This window comes from Lynx rufus, unplaced genomic scaffold (assembly GCF_022079265.1).
Source record: "Lynx rufus isolate CCGP_SWC_20201006 ecotype Redwood Valley unplaced genomic scaffold, mLynRuf1.p SCAF_4, whole genome shotgun sequence".
Classification (NCBI taxonomy): domain Eukaryota; kingdom Metazoa; phylum Chordata; class Mammalia; order Carnivora; family Felidae; genus Lynx; species Lynx rufus.
In genome coordinates this window covers 48,965,612-48,979,396 of record NW_025814856.1, presented here as the reverse complement: position 1 = coordinate 48,979,396, position 13,785 = coordinate 48,965,612, and the positions used below count along the sequence as shown (strand labels likewise).

At 36.9% G+C, this 13,785-nt stretch overlaps 1 protein-coding gene across 1 annotated transcript in view; it reads right to left on the bottom strand.

Annotated features, from left to right (window-relative positions):
• Positions 1–13,785, bottom strand: part of GRM7 (glutamate metabotropic receptor 7) — an 811,284-nt gene that overhangs the window by 232,683 nt on the left and 564,816 nt on the right. The gene's annotated exons all lie outside the window — the stretch shown is intronic.

The window sequence follows — 13,785 nt, the reverse complement described above, 5'->3', positions numbered from 1 at the left end:
TCCTCACTCTACAGATAGAAAAGGTCAGCTTTATAGAGATTAAGTAACTCCCCAAGATCATTTACAGGTAGAGTAATTATGATAGCTCAGGTTCGTCCAACCCCAAAGCCCACTACATCTTCTTACTACATCAGCCCCGCACAACCCTTTCCCTGTAATTTTGTTGTTGTTGTTGTTGTTCCAGATAGATATGATGCTCTATTTTTCTGAATACACCACACCTCTAATGTCAAGTTATATTTTCTTATGCTCTTTACTTTGCCAGAAACATTTTTCCTTCTTGCTTTCACTCGTCACAACTTAATTCCCTCTCTATGATGCAATGCAATGGTTTCCTACACTTAGTCATATTTAAAGATTTTCATCACATATAGTAGCACTATATTTTAATGCTCTACTAGGTTTCTAGATTTTTTCATTTCCTTTTTACCTTATATTGCTATCAGCAAACACAGCATTTAGTATTTAGTAGATTCTAAACAATACTTGTATTAAATTATGCATTCATTAAGTACATGATACCAGGAACTCCCTTTAGACCTCTTGATCCTTTAGAAAGAATAATAATTATCCACAGACTGCATTTCACTTTCACAGCAGAATTTCCTACATTGTTTTCCATGGCACATTTCTAAGTGGAAAAAAAAAAGCAAGAGGAATGCTACAATTCCAGTCCTCTCCCCTGAAAAATCAAAGGTTCCTGACAGACATTGCATTACTTATTTTTAGATTTCTTTACTGACTTTTCCAAACCATTTAATGTTATCAGAAAAATTATAATCTACAGGATAAAATTTCACAATTTCCCAAATTTTCTTGAATTTGTATTTTTCCTTTTCAAAGCACATATCAATATCTCATAGGGAAGACACTTCTGTGTTTTATATATATTTCATTTAACTACCAATAACTTCATGCTGCTGCCTGTCATTGGATCTAGGCTTTTCAGCGTGTGTACAGTAATTTTTTGGTAAAGTTTATTTATTTTGAGAGAGAGAAACAGAGAGCGAGCAGGGGAAGGGGCGGAGAGAGAGGAAGAGAGACAGAATCCCAAGCAGGTTCCACACTGTCAGTGCAGTCAGAAGCAGGGCTCAAATCAGCAACCATGAGATCAAGTGAGCCAAAATCAGGAGTGAAGACGTTTAACTGACTGAGCCACCCAAGTGCCCCAGGATTTTTGGTTTTTGAGTAAGATAAAATTGATCATAAATCCATAGTGCTACTTCCAATTGAAATTCATGACTACAGGGGTTTTTTTTGTTTGTTTGTTTTTGTTTTTTAATTAACTTTGGCACTCTTATACCTCTACTGCCTCCCTTTTATGAGAAAAATATTGGTTCTTAATAATACCATTCTGGTTATTTATTTGCTTTATTCCCTAATATAGATCATGTCAGTATATCTTGTCTAACAGTCTAAAAAGTACAGTATACTAACTGCCTTCTGAAAATAGTTTTTCAATGTTTTGCCTGTTTTGGCAATGGATTCTAAGAGTGATTGCTTTGTTAAAGAGTACATTCATATGTATCTTTTGCTAAATATTGACACATCCCCCTCTAGAGTGGGATTGCACTAATTTGCTCTCCTACCAACAGAGGGTGAGAGTGTTCATTTCCCCAACCAACTCACCAAAGTATATCGTCAAACTTGATTTTGTCAATCAGACAGTTATGTGAGAAACAACTCCACAGTGCATTTTTATTTGTATCTTTCTTGGTATAGGGTAGGTTGAACATCTTTGCATTAAGAACCATTGCTTTTTTTTCCCTTGTAAACTGTTTGTAATTTAGCCAGCTTTTACAAGAACTTTTCCTTATCTATTTTAAAAGCTTTGTGTTTTTAATTCCCTTGCCTTTGGGGATGTGTCGAGTAAGAGATTGCTACGGCTGAGGTCAGAGAGGTCTTTTCCTGCTTTCTCCTCTAAGGTTTTGATGGTTTCCTGTCTCACATTTAGGTCCTTTATCCATTTTGAGTTTATTTTTGTAAATGGTGTGAGAAAGTGGTCTAGTTTCAACCTTCTGCATGTTGCTGTCCAGTTCTCCCAGCACCATTTGTTAAAGAGGCTGTCTTTTTTCCATTGGATGTTCTTTCCTGCTTTGTCAAAGATGAGTTGGCCATACCGCTCTGGAAAGCAGTGTGGAGGTTCCTCAGAAAATTAAAAATAGACCTACCCTATGACCCAGCAATAGCACTGCTAGGAATTTACCCAAGGGATACAGGAGTACTGATGCATAGGGGCACTTGTACCCCAATGTTCATAGCAGCACTCTCAACAATAGCCAAATTATGGAAAGAGCCTAAATGTCCATCAACTGATGAATGGATAAAGAAATTGTGGTTTATATACACAATGGAATACTACGTGGCAATGAGAAAAAATGAAATATGGCCTTTTGTAGCAACGTGGATGGAACTGGAGAGTGTGATGCTAAGTGAAATAAGCCATACAGAGAAAGACAGATACCATATGGTTTCACTCTTATGTGGATCCTGAGAAACTTAACAGGAACCCATTGGGGAGGGGAAGGAAAAAAAAAAAAGCAGAGGTTAGAGAGGGAGAGAGCCAAAGCATAAGAGACTCTTAAAAACTGTGAACAAACTGAGGGTTGATGGGGGGTGGGAGGGAGGGGAGGGTGGGTGATGGGTATTGAGGAGGGCACCTTTTGGGATGAGCACTGGGTGTTGTATGGAAACCAATTTGTCAATAAATTTCATATATAAAAAAAATAAAAAAAAAAGCTTTGTGTTAATTACAAATATTAAATCTTTGAGTTTAAGTCGTAACTCTTATTCCCAGTTGCTCGTTTGTCATTTACTTTAAAAAAATTTTTTTAATGTTTATTTATTCTTGAGAGACAGACAGACAGACACACCATGAGCAGGGGAGGAAGACAGAGAGAGAGAGAGACAGAGAGAGAGAGAGAGAGAGAGAGAGAGAGAGAGAATCCAAAGCAGGTTCTAGGCTCTGACCTGTCAGAACAGAGCCCAACATGGGGTTAGAACTCACAAACCGTGACATCGTGACCTGAGCCAAAGTCAGATGCTCGACCCACTGAGCCACCCAGGCACCCCTCATTTACTTTTTACACACAATTTCCAAGTGAAATTTCTGTAAACATAGAATTTTTTCTAAACCCATTTCTTTTAACTTCTGGATTTTTAATTTCCACCTTCAGAATAAAGAAGATTCCACCCATGTTTTCTTCTAGTCCTTTTATAATTTTGGTTTCAAAAATTAGGTATTTGATCCATTTGGAATGTGTTCTTGTGCACAGGATGAGGAATAAATAAAAATTTTATCTTTTTCCATATAGCTATTGGGTTAAAACATACAAGACTTCATCTTCTGTCACAGATTTGAAGTTTCATTTGTAGTTTCACAGATTCATTACATATGGAAATTTAGTAATGAAGTCTATTTCTGGATTTAAAAGATCTGTTTCATTGTTTGGTTTGTCTATTCATGCACCAATGCTAGAGTTCCAATTATGAAGGGTAACATTTTAATAACTGGTAGAGTTAGACCTTCTTCCACATAATTATTCATTTCTTTCAAAATTTCCTGGTTATTTTTGTTTACTTATTCAAATGAACTTTATTAATTGCTTACATAGCTTAAGAAAAAAAAAACCTTGATGGTACATTTATTAGGTTTATGCTATATTCATAAATAAACTAGAATAGAAGTCTTTATGAAGGTGAGTCTCACTACCTGTGTCTTCCTCTTTAACTTCCTTCAACTGTTCAGGATTTCTCAAAACAAAAGTTTTGAGTGTTTCCTGAAAGTTAGCTTAGATATTTCATTTATTTTTGCTATTATAAATACAGTTTTCCTTGCTATGAATTTCTCATTGGTTTCTGGTTACATATGTAAAAGCTATTCTTGGTTTGTTGTGGTTTTATTAGTTTTCAACATCCTATCATGAAACATTTTAAACACAGTGCAAGGTTGAAAGTACTTTACAGTGAACCCACCAACTAGATTTTTACATTAACATTTTACAATACTTGTTTTACAAGGCAATTCATTTTCTCACATTAGTTTTATAACCTGCTACTTTACAAATTTGTTATTTTTTATAGTACTTAAAAAAGGCCACCGTGAAGGCATTATGACCGCTATAAAATATATACTATGGAATAGGTTCAGACTAATAATTCAGGAGATCAGTTTCTATTCTGCATTCATTGAGTCATTTATCCCAGAAAGAATACCTGGAAAATAATTGCTACATTTTAAATAATATAATTTGTGGAACACTGTAGGTTTTATCCTTGTCTTAGGGAGTCACCATGTAGGTGAGCTTATTAAAGGCTTTCAGAAGACTTAAGAGACAAGTTTGTCTTTCGGGCTATAATGACTTGAAAAATGTAACCTTATATCAAGAGAATCAGAAATGGCAAGTTCATTAAAAAAACAAGGTTAACTTTATTTTCTCAAGGGTCACAAGCACAACTGTTTGCCAATCTTCTCCCCTCCTTCTTTACTTGAAATCTGGTTGTCTTCAGATATTTGTACCATGTGCGTGTGTGTGTGTGTGTGTGTGTGTGAGAGTAAGAAAGAGGGTTAGGGGAGAAAAAGCGAGGAAAAGAGAAATATGATCTGAACCTTCTTCGAGCCTCACTGAGTCAATACTGATTTCTCTAAGCCAATCCAATTTCCTCTGCAAAGGCTGATTTAGAACAGGCATGGGACACAATTCTAGCTAATGAGATGTAAGCAAAGTTTGGTGGAAATTCCTGAGATAGTTTACTTGTTCTTATAAATAGACGTACTCAGTTTTATCAAAATTAAAGCCCAACATATACCTTGCAATTACTCTGGTCATTTTGTGTTCCTCTGGTCATTATACTGCAAATAAAGGACAGCATAAAAATGTGCTATGTATATGAAACTATAAGTAAGTTGTAAGTTAGACAAGCCTGAAATAACCCTACATTTTTTCCATGTGATATATTAAATAATTTTTCCATGTAAGTAATGTTTAATACTCATTAATTCCCATGTTTTTATGAATGCTACACTTCTTATTCATGTACTACTGTATAATATCCTAGGGGTGTCTGGGTGGCTCACTTGTTTAAGCATCTGACCTCTGCTCAGGTCATGATCTCACGGTTTGTGAGTTCGAGCTCCATGTCAGGCTCTATGCTGACAGCTCAGAGCCTGGACCCTGCTTCAGATTCTGTGTCTCCCTCTCTGTCTACCCCTCTGCTGCTCACACCCTGTCTCTCTCTCTCTCCAAAATAAACATTTAAAAATTACAAAATCCTAGCATTAACCATCCCCCCAACCTAGCCCCCCCCATAAAAACCATGAAATGAAGTTTTAAGAAATACTTTTAACATAGATTGAAGTAGAGGAAAACAGGAACATTTAATATGTTAAAAAACTTTTTGTAGTGTTTATTCATTCTTGAGAGGGAGAGAGAGAGAGCGAGCACACAAGTTGGGGAGGAGCAGAGAGAGAGGGAGACACAGAATCTGAAGGAGGCTCCAGGCTCTGAGCTGTCAGCACAGAGCCCGACATGGGGCTCAGGCACACAAACTATGAGGTTAGAGGTTTAACTGACTGAGACACCCAGGCACCTCAGAATACTTTTCAATCAACTGTCAGTTAACAGCTCATTCTTTCCATCTTTCTGATTAACTGACATATTGTCATATTCTTTTCTTGGATGAAGTTAAACCTTTTCAACTTATTTCCCAGGAAAGGGTCTGAGGTTTAGATAAATGAGGAAAACTCTGCAGCACTATCTTTTACTTCTTCAGCAGACAAAGTGGACTATCTTTTTTAAAGTCTTGTGATTTTCTGGAAATGGATCAATTCCTAGAAACAAAACCTTCAAAACTGTCTCAGACAGAAATAGAAAATCTGAGGAAACTAATAAACAGTAATGAATTTAAGTCATTAATTAAAAAACTACCAAAAAAAAAAAAAACAGAACTCTAGCACCAGATGGCTTCATAGGGGAATTCTACCAAACATTAAAGAAGAGTTACTACCAAGGTTAATAACTGTTCTCAAATTACTCCAAAAAAAAATCAATAGGAAGGAAAGAATCCAAATACATTCCAGAAGTTAGCATTACCCTGAGAACAAAACCAGACTAAAACATGCCCCCCAAAATAAAACTACAGGCCAATATCTTTGATGAACCTAGATATAAAAATCCTCAACAAAATATTAACCACATTCAACAATTCATTAAAAGGATTTTTCACCATAATCAAATATGATTAAATTTTGAGATGCAAAAAGGCTCAATATTCACAAATCAATGTGGCACACCTCATCAACAAAGTAAAGGATAAAAGTCATGTGATCATCTCAACAGAACAGAGAGCCCAGAAATACATGCATGCCAATGTATGTGGCCAATTAACCTATGATGAGGGAGGCAAGAATATACAATGGAAAATGCACTATCTTCAATAAATGGTGCTAAGAAAATTGGACAGGTACAGGCAAAAGAATGAAACTGGACCATTTTATTATGCCATGTATAAAAATGCACTCAAATGGATTAAACAGCTAAATAGGAGACCTGAAATCACAAAACTCCTAGAAGAAAAAACAGGCAGTAATTTCTCTGACATGGGCCATAGCAACATTCTTCTAGTTAGGTCTCCTAAGGCAAGGGAAACAAAAGCAAAAATTAACTATTGGGACTACATGAAAATGAAAAGCTTTTGCACAGCAAAGGAAACCAACAAAACAAAAGGGCAACCTACTGAATGGAAGAAGTTATTTGTAATCTATACATAAAATTTATAAGTTATATATCCAAATATATATATTGTGTCACTATCCAAAATATGTAGAGGATGTATACAACTCAACACCACCACCACCAACAAAAAACTTGATTAAAAAAATGGGGAGAGAACCTGCAAAGACATTTTTCCAAAGATGATATACAGATGGCCAACAGAACATGAAGAGATATTCAAACGTCACTAATTAACAGGAGTGCAAATCAAAACCATGATGAGATTGTCAGAATGCCTAAAATCAAAAAGAAAAGAAATGACAAGTGTTAGTGAGGATGTGAAGAAAAAGGAATACTTGTGCACTGTTGGTGTGAATGTAAATGGGTAGAGTCACTGTGAAAAATAGTATGGAAGTTCCTCAAAAAATTAACAACATAATTACCACAAGATCCAATAATTCCACTACTGGGTATTTACTCGACCCACCCCCCCCCCAAATTGAAAACACTAATTTGAAAAGATCTATGCATCCCTATGTTTACTGCAGCATTATTTACAACAGCCAAATTACAGAAGAAACTTAAGTCCCCATTCAACAGATAAATGAATAAATGGATAAGGGAAGTATGGTGTACGCGTGAGCACACACACATACACATACACATACACATACACATACACACACACACACACACACACACACCACAAAGGAATATCACACAGCCATAAAAAGGATGGGATTGTGCTGTTTGTGACAACATAGAAGAACCTAGAGGGTATTATGATAAGTATGTCAGACTGAGAAAGGCAAATACCATATGATTTCACTCATATGTGGAATCTAAAAGAAAAAAAAGAATAAACAAAGAGCAGAATCAGACCTATAATTACAAAGAACAAAGTGGTTGTTGACAGAGAGGAGTGGAGAAGGGGGTTAGACAAAATGAATGAAGGGGAATAGGAAATACAGGCTTCTATTTTTTGTTTAAGTTTATTTATTAATTTACATCCAAGTTAGCGCATGGCGCAACAATGATTTCAGGGGTAGATTCCTTAATGCCCCTTACCCATCTAGCCTATCCCCCCTTCCACAACCCCTCCAGTAACCCTCTGTTTGTTCTCCATATTTAAGACTCTCTTATGTTTTGTCCTTTTCCCTGTTTTTATATTATTTTTGCTTCTCCTCCCTTGTGTTCATCTGTTTTCTATCTTAAAGTCCTCATATGAGTGAAGTCATATCATTTTTGTCTTTCTCTGACTAATTTCACTTAGCATAATACCCTCTAGTTCCAACCACATAGTTGCAAATGGCAAGATTTCATTCTTTTTGATTGCCGAGTAATACACCATTGTATATATACACCACATCTTTTTTATCCATTCATCCATCAATGGACATTTGGGCTCTTTCCATACTTTGGCTATTGTCAATAGTGTTACTATAAACACTGGGGTGCATGTGCCCCTTCGAAACAGCACACCTGTATCCCTTGGATAAATACCTAGTAGTGTAATTGCTGGGTCATAGGGTAGTTCTTTTTTTAATTTTCTGAGGCAACTCCATACTGTTCTCCAGAGTGGTTGCACCAGTTTGCATTCCCACCAGAAGTGCATAAGAGATCCTCTTTCTCTGCATCCTTGCCAACATAGCATTCTGACAGGTGTGTGGTGGCATCTCATTGTGGTTTCGATTTTTATTTTCCTGATGATGAGTGACGTTGAGCATTTTTTCCTGTGTCTAGTCATACAGGCTTCTATTTATGGAATTAAGAAGTAATGGGATAAAGGGTATAGCATAAGGAATAGAGTCAATGATAGTGTAATTATGTATTGAGACAAATGGTGGCTACATGTGTGGTGAACATAGCGTAACATATAAACTTGTGGAACCACTATGTTGTGCAACTGAAACTAATTGAACACTGTGTGTCAACTATATTAAAAAAATAAATGAAAATAAATTCTCCTGATTTCCTGCTCTATTGGTATTTGTGTCCAAGAGTCCAGTATTTACCTTCAAAATGCACACCTTTTTCACATTCTGTTGAATAAACTCTCATCTGTACTACACACAGATAATCCATAAACTCTTCCACTATCAGAATTTTTAGTGTTCATTCTTCTGGTGAAGGATTCTCTTTGAATGACCTGCTTAACCTACTCATTTTTGCATACTTCTTTCTTAGAATGTATGCCTTAGTTAATATGCATAAGCAAATTTTTAGAAGAAAAAAAGGAATAGAAAATGCAAGACATTATATATGGCAAGTTATTAATATAAACAATCTCATTTCACTGAGGAAACTAAAAGAAAGAGATGGCGTAGCAGGAAGTCAGGAAACAAAAGATGTTTTAATGCAGACTGACAAACTTCCCAGAAAGATTCAGCGGATTTGAACAAATGGTCTAATGCGTACCATATGTTTCTAAAGGAGTGAAAACTGATTTTTATTTTGATTTAAAATATTAATTGAAGTTACTTGGTTTGGAAAGACCTCTCTCAAGTAATGCATGCTGGTGCTGACCATGTTTATAAACCATGCATCACTCAAATTTATTTTATTGAATATAGAGCCTCAAACTCAAATATTTCTTGAGGCTGACGTGCTGAGTAGTTCTCTGTATAATTAACTATGGTAATAATGTTTGGATTTATTGCAAATGACAAATACCTTAATAAACAGGAAAAGAGTATGTCACAGGCACTCAAAACAGAGTGAGGGCAGACTTCGGTCTTAACAAAGCTGCTAGATTCTAGGTAGGGGCAGCTCGGTGGGTACCCTGGGGTGCTAGAAAATGTTGCAGGGCTTACAGTTCCTCGGCAAGCCTTATCAAGATGTTTCTGTAGTCCATTCCATATTTAAAATTAAATAACTTGACTTACTGGATATTTTCCCCCCTTAGAGGTATACATTTCTACTTATACTATGAATGTTAATGGTAAAACTGGATTCTGTGTTTGAGGAAGTTTACTTTGTTGCCATCTTTTTAAGTGACTGCATTTATAGAATCTCAGAAGTAAAAACCCATAGCCTGCAATAAATATCAGTCAAAGTCAGAAGGTTTGGATTGAAACCAAAAGCCTTCAACGTGGTTGTGCTTCTATTTGTAGGCACAACGTGGTTGTGCTTCTAGTTGTAGACAATGAGAAACACAACTCCTGATAAAAATGGCAGGGTTCATAGTACTACAGGGAGCATGTATCTACTGCGTGCTTTCTATGCAGCAGACTCTGGGCTGAGCATATCCATGGCTTCATTTTTAACTGTCACAACACTTTCTTCGGTCAGTACTATTGTCTTTTCCATTTACCATCCATTTCCTGCCTGTTACTTCACTATACATTATGGGCAATTAGCTACCTGGTTCCTTCCTTATGTGCACATGGAAAGCGATGAACTAGAACTTTTCCTCTTTATCTCTGTTCATTTTCAACTTTAGATCCACAAATGACCTCCAGGTTTATGCTAGTCATGACTTGTACATCCTCTCATCCCCACTGAATACTTCACTACAAGAGTTTCCTCTAAGGAGGAAATGGATGGTTTTGACAACCCCCACCATATCCTCCCCTTGATCTCTCCTTGAGTGGACAAAGTATCCAGAGAAATGACCAAAATGTTGGCAGAGGAACCAAGAAAACAGAGCAGAAATGGCAGTTGACTTATTAACTGATCCTCTACTTTAGATGACCAAAATTTGATTACAAATGAACCATTAACATCCTAATGTTCTGCAGTGGATACACATGGAGTACTTGGTTATAGATTCATAAAGACTTCCAGCAAGGGAGATACACAATATCTAGCCACAAACCCTCATTTCTAATCATTTTCCATGCAGGATGCTTCCTGGGGGGGGAGCATTTAATTGTCACTTAAAACTGAGTTTCCTTCTGCAATTCCACTTCCAATTTCCAGGTAAGTGCAAATAAAAATACAAGCAGTGAGTAAATATGTGTGTGTGGTGGGGTGGGGTAGGGAAGGGCAGGGCAGGGATAGGGGGTTAGTTTTCAAACAATGTACTGGGGAAGAGGAATGAAAGGGCATGAAGTTTCAGACCCAACATTCACACACCTCAAACGTGTAGGTGGTGTTCTGAGAGACTCGACCAAGGACTTTTTTCACTGCCAAGAAGAGCCTATTGTATGTAACATGAGCCAATTCAGTCAAGGTAAGAACACTCCTTCTGAAGCTCACACCAGGAAACATGCTATACCAAACAAACAAACAAAAAAAGGATGTAGATTCTTAAAGAGGAGTATGGATACAGTTTCAATTTCTCATAGAGATTTCTTCTCTGATTTCTTCAGCTGAAGTCCTGTTTATAAATTTTCTATTGCTTCTTCCATGCAAACTTTAAAATCACTAGCAAAGGTTTCTTTCCAGAACTGACTTAAAGATTAAGAAAAACTATGCCATAGATGACTGTTCTTAACCACTTCTTCAGCTACAGCTGCTGCAGTGATGGGGTCCTGACCCTGTGAAATTCTGTTTATGTCATTCCAGGAATTGTATTCAAGTTGAGCCTTCACAATATTAATTAACCAGTTTATTTAAAAATGCATTTAGATACCACATGAAATAATGGATCTGTGCAATCAGCAGCAGCTGATCAGACCATGAATTCAAAGGCTTATGGGTATTTTACAGTGAATAGTTATTTTGACAACAATGGCCTCACTGCTGAATCTTTCCTGTTCTTCTTCTCCTTCCCAACCTCTTCCTCCTAATTCTTTTTGGCTGAGACATTCACAATTTATTTGTTTTAATTTAGAAAGATAGCATTGTATATGCATGTATGAGAACTGAAGGAGCATGCAAAACTAAAAACTTCACAACAGCACATCTTCAGACTAACAAAATGTCAACTTAGCTCTTCTGCCCCCAGGGTGCTCCCCCCTTCCAAACAGAACCAACCACCATCTTGACATCTTCTCAACTTCACATTACACACAATAAAACCAGAATGTTATATATCCTTGATATAATACAATAATAAATCTATCAGTTGGTAAACATGTCAAATGTATGAAAAGACTGCCACACAGAGAAAGAAAAAGAATGAGAGGGAGAGAGAGAAGGGCAGTGAAGGAGAGAGAGAGAGAGACAGAGACAGACACAGAGAGAGAGGGAGGGAGGGAAAGATCTAGATCTGATCTACTGATTAATATTGAGGAAATACAGAAAACAGAAAAACAGGTAAATCAACATTGCACAGATGCAAAGAACAAAACCATATATGAGAAATTCTGTAGTAATAGTAATAAACTGTTTTATTCAACAATGGCAAGAAGTAAAATAATGGGGAGGAACATTTTTAGACTAAAAAAGACACATTAAAATAGAGCACATGGACTTACTTTAGGTACACATGTGAACAAGCTAATGGCATGGAGATGTTCAAGAGAGAATGGGCAGGCTATTTTATAGGGAACTATTGTTTTTTCTTTGTTGTGTACATGTATTATCATGTATTTTTAAGAACTTTTTTTCAGAATTGTGTATTTAAATGTTTAAGACAAATTAAATGTCTGGGTTTACTTTAAATTGGCCAGTGAAGAGAGGAGAAAACAAAATAAAACATGAGTTGGGTATATGAAAATAAAATACATTGGTATAAATGGACTACTGCTAAGGTTTGGTGATGGATGCAGGGGGACTAATTATATTATTCTCTCAGCTTTTGTGTTTTCTGGAAAGACAACATGCTAAGGAAAATAAAAATAAAAGGAGAAGAGAGAAAAAGAGTATGAAGAAAAGGAAGAAGAAGAAAAGGAGCAGTGGAGGCGGGCCTGTGAAGGGTTGGGGAGGGGAAAGGAGAAAGAGAAAGAGAGAAAAAAATAACAAAAAGAAGAGTATTGGGATGAAGAAAAGGGGAACTAAGCAGGAAGGCAGGTGAGTTGCATTTAACTGGCATCTACTATGTGCCACACACTCTGCTAGACACAAGGGTTATAGGTATCAATACGGAACCCTGTCCTGTTGGCACTTTTCACAGCTCCACTCAAACCCTCCTGCTAAAAGGTTTCCATCTCTCATCTCAGGTCTGACAGAATGACTCTGCTTCCCAGGTATTTGTTAAGGGGCACACACACTGTAGATGCTAAGGCATACGGGCAGGGTCACCTGACTCCCCAGTCTAATGTCACTTCCTGGAAGCACAGTGGCCATACTGTAGGGATGGAGTGGTTCTATCTCACTGGCACCTTGACCCGTCACCTTTTGAGCATAGGCAAAGGTCCTTAGGGAATTCGTCCCACTGCAGGGTTTGAAAGGACTTCTCAAAATCTTCAGTCCAGTGAAAGTTTATATAAAAAGAAAAAAAACTATTGTTTACCTCCATCTGGGCTCCATATCCAGGTCTAAGCAACTCTAAATCAAACAGACAAATATATATACATATATGCTCAACTCCCCAAAGGCAAGACTGTCCTCTACACATTGCCATATGCCTAGAGCCAAAATAGGGCCTGGAAGATAGTAGACACCCACCAAATGTGTGTTGAATAAAGGATGAAACAACAAATAAGTATCTTGGGAAGGGAAATAAAATAATGAGCAAGGAGCTCCTGTAAAAGAGTAGAAAAGGAAGGTAATGATCCTTCACTGTGGATAATTGGGGTTTTTCAAACTGAGTTTTTATGTACCCCAAGACTTCAATTACTGCTTTCACTGGTGTCAATTAGTTAAGTAAAGTTGATAAAAATACTGTGAGCTTTTTTTTGTTGAAGATTAATTTTACTAAACAAACAAAAAAACCATATAGGTTTACACATACTTCTTCACACATACTTTTGACTAGTTAGCTATGACAGTTCAAAAATAAGACCAGTTTCCTCATATGAGGCCTTAATATTCCTAAGTGATGAGAAATGAAGTTAGAAGGATTCTCCACTCCCAAGTTCTGAAAACACTGCATTTATCAATGTCACATTGCATCTGTGTTAAGAAAAAACAAATGACTGGGGTGCCAGGGTGGCTCAGTCACTTGAGTGTCCGACTTCAGCTCAGGTCATGATCTCACAGTTCGTGGGTTCAAGCCCCATGTCCGGCTCTGTGCTGACTGCTC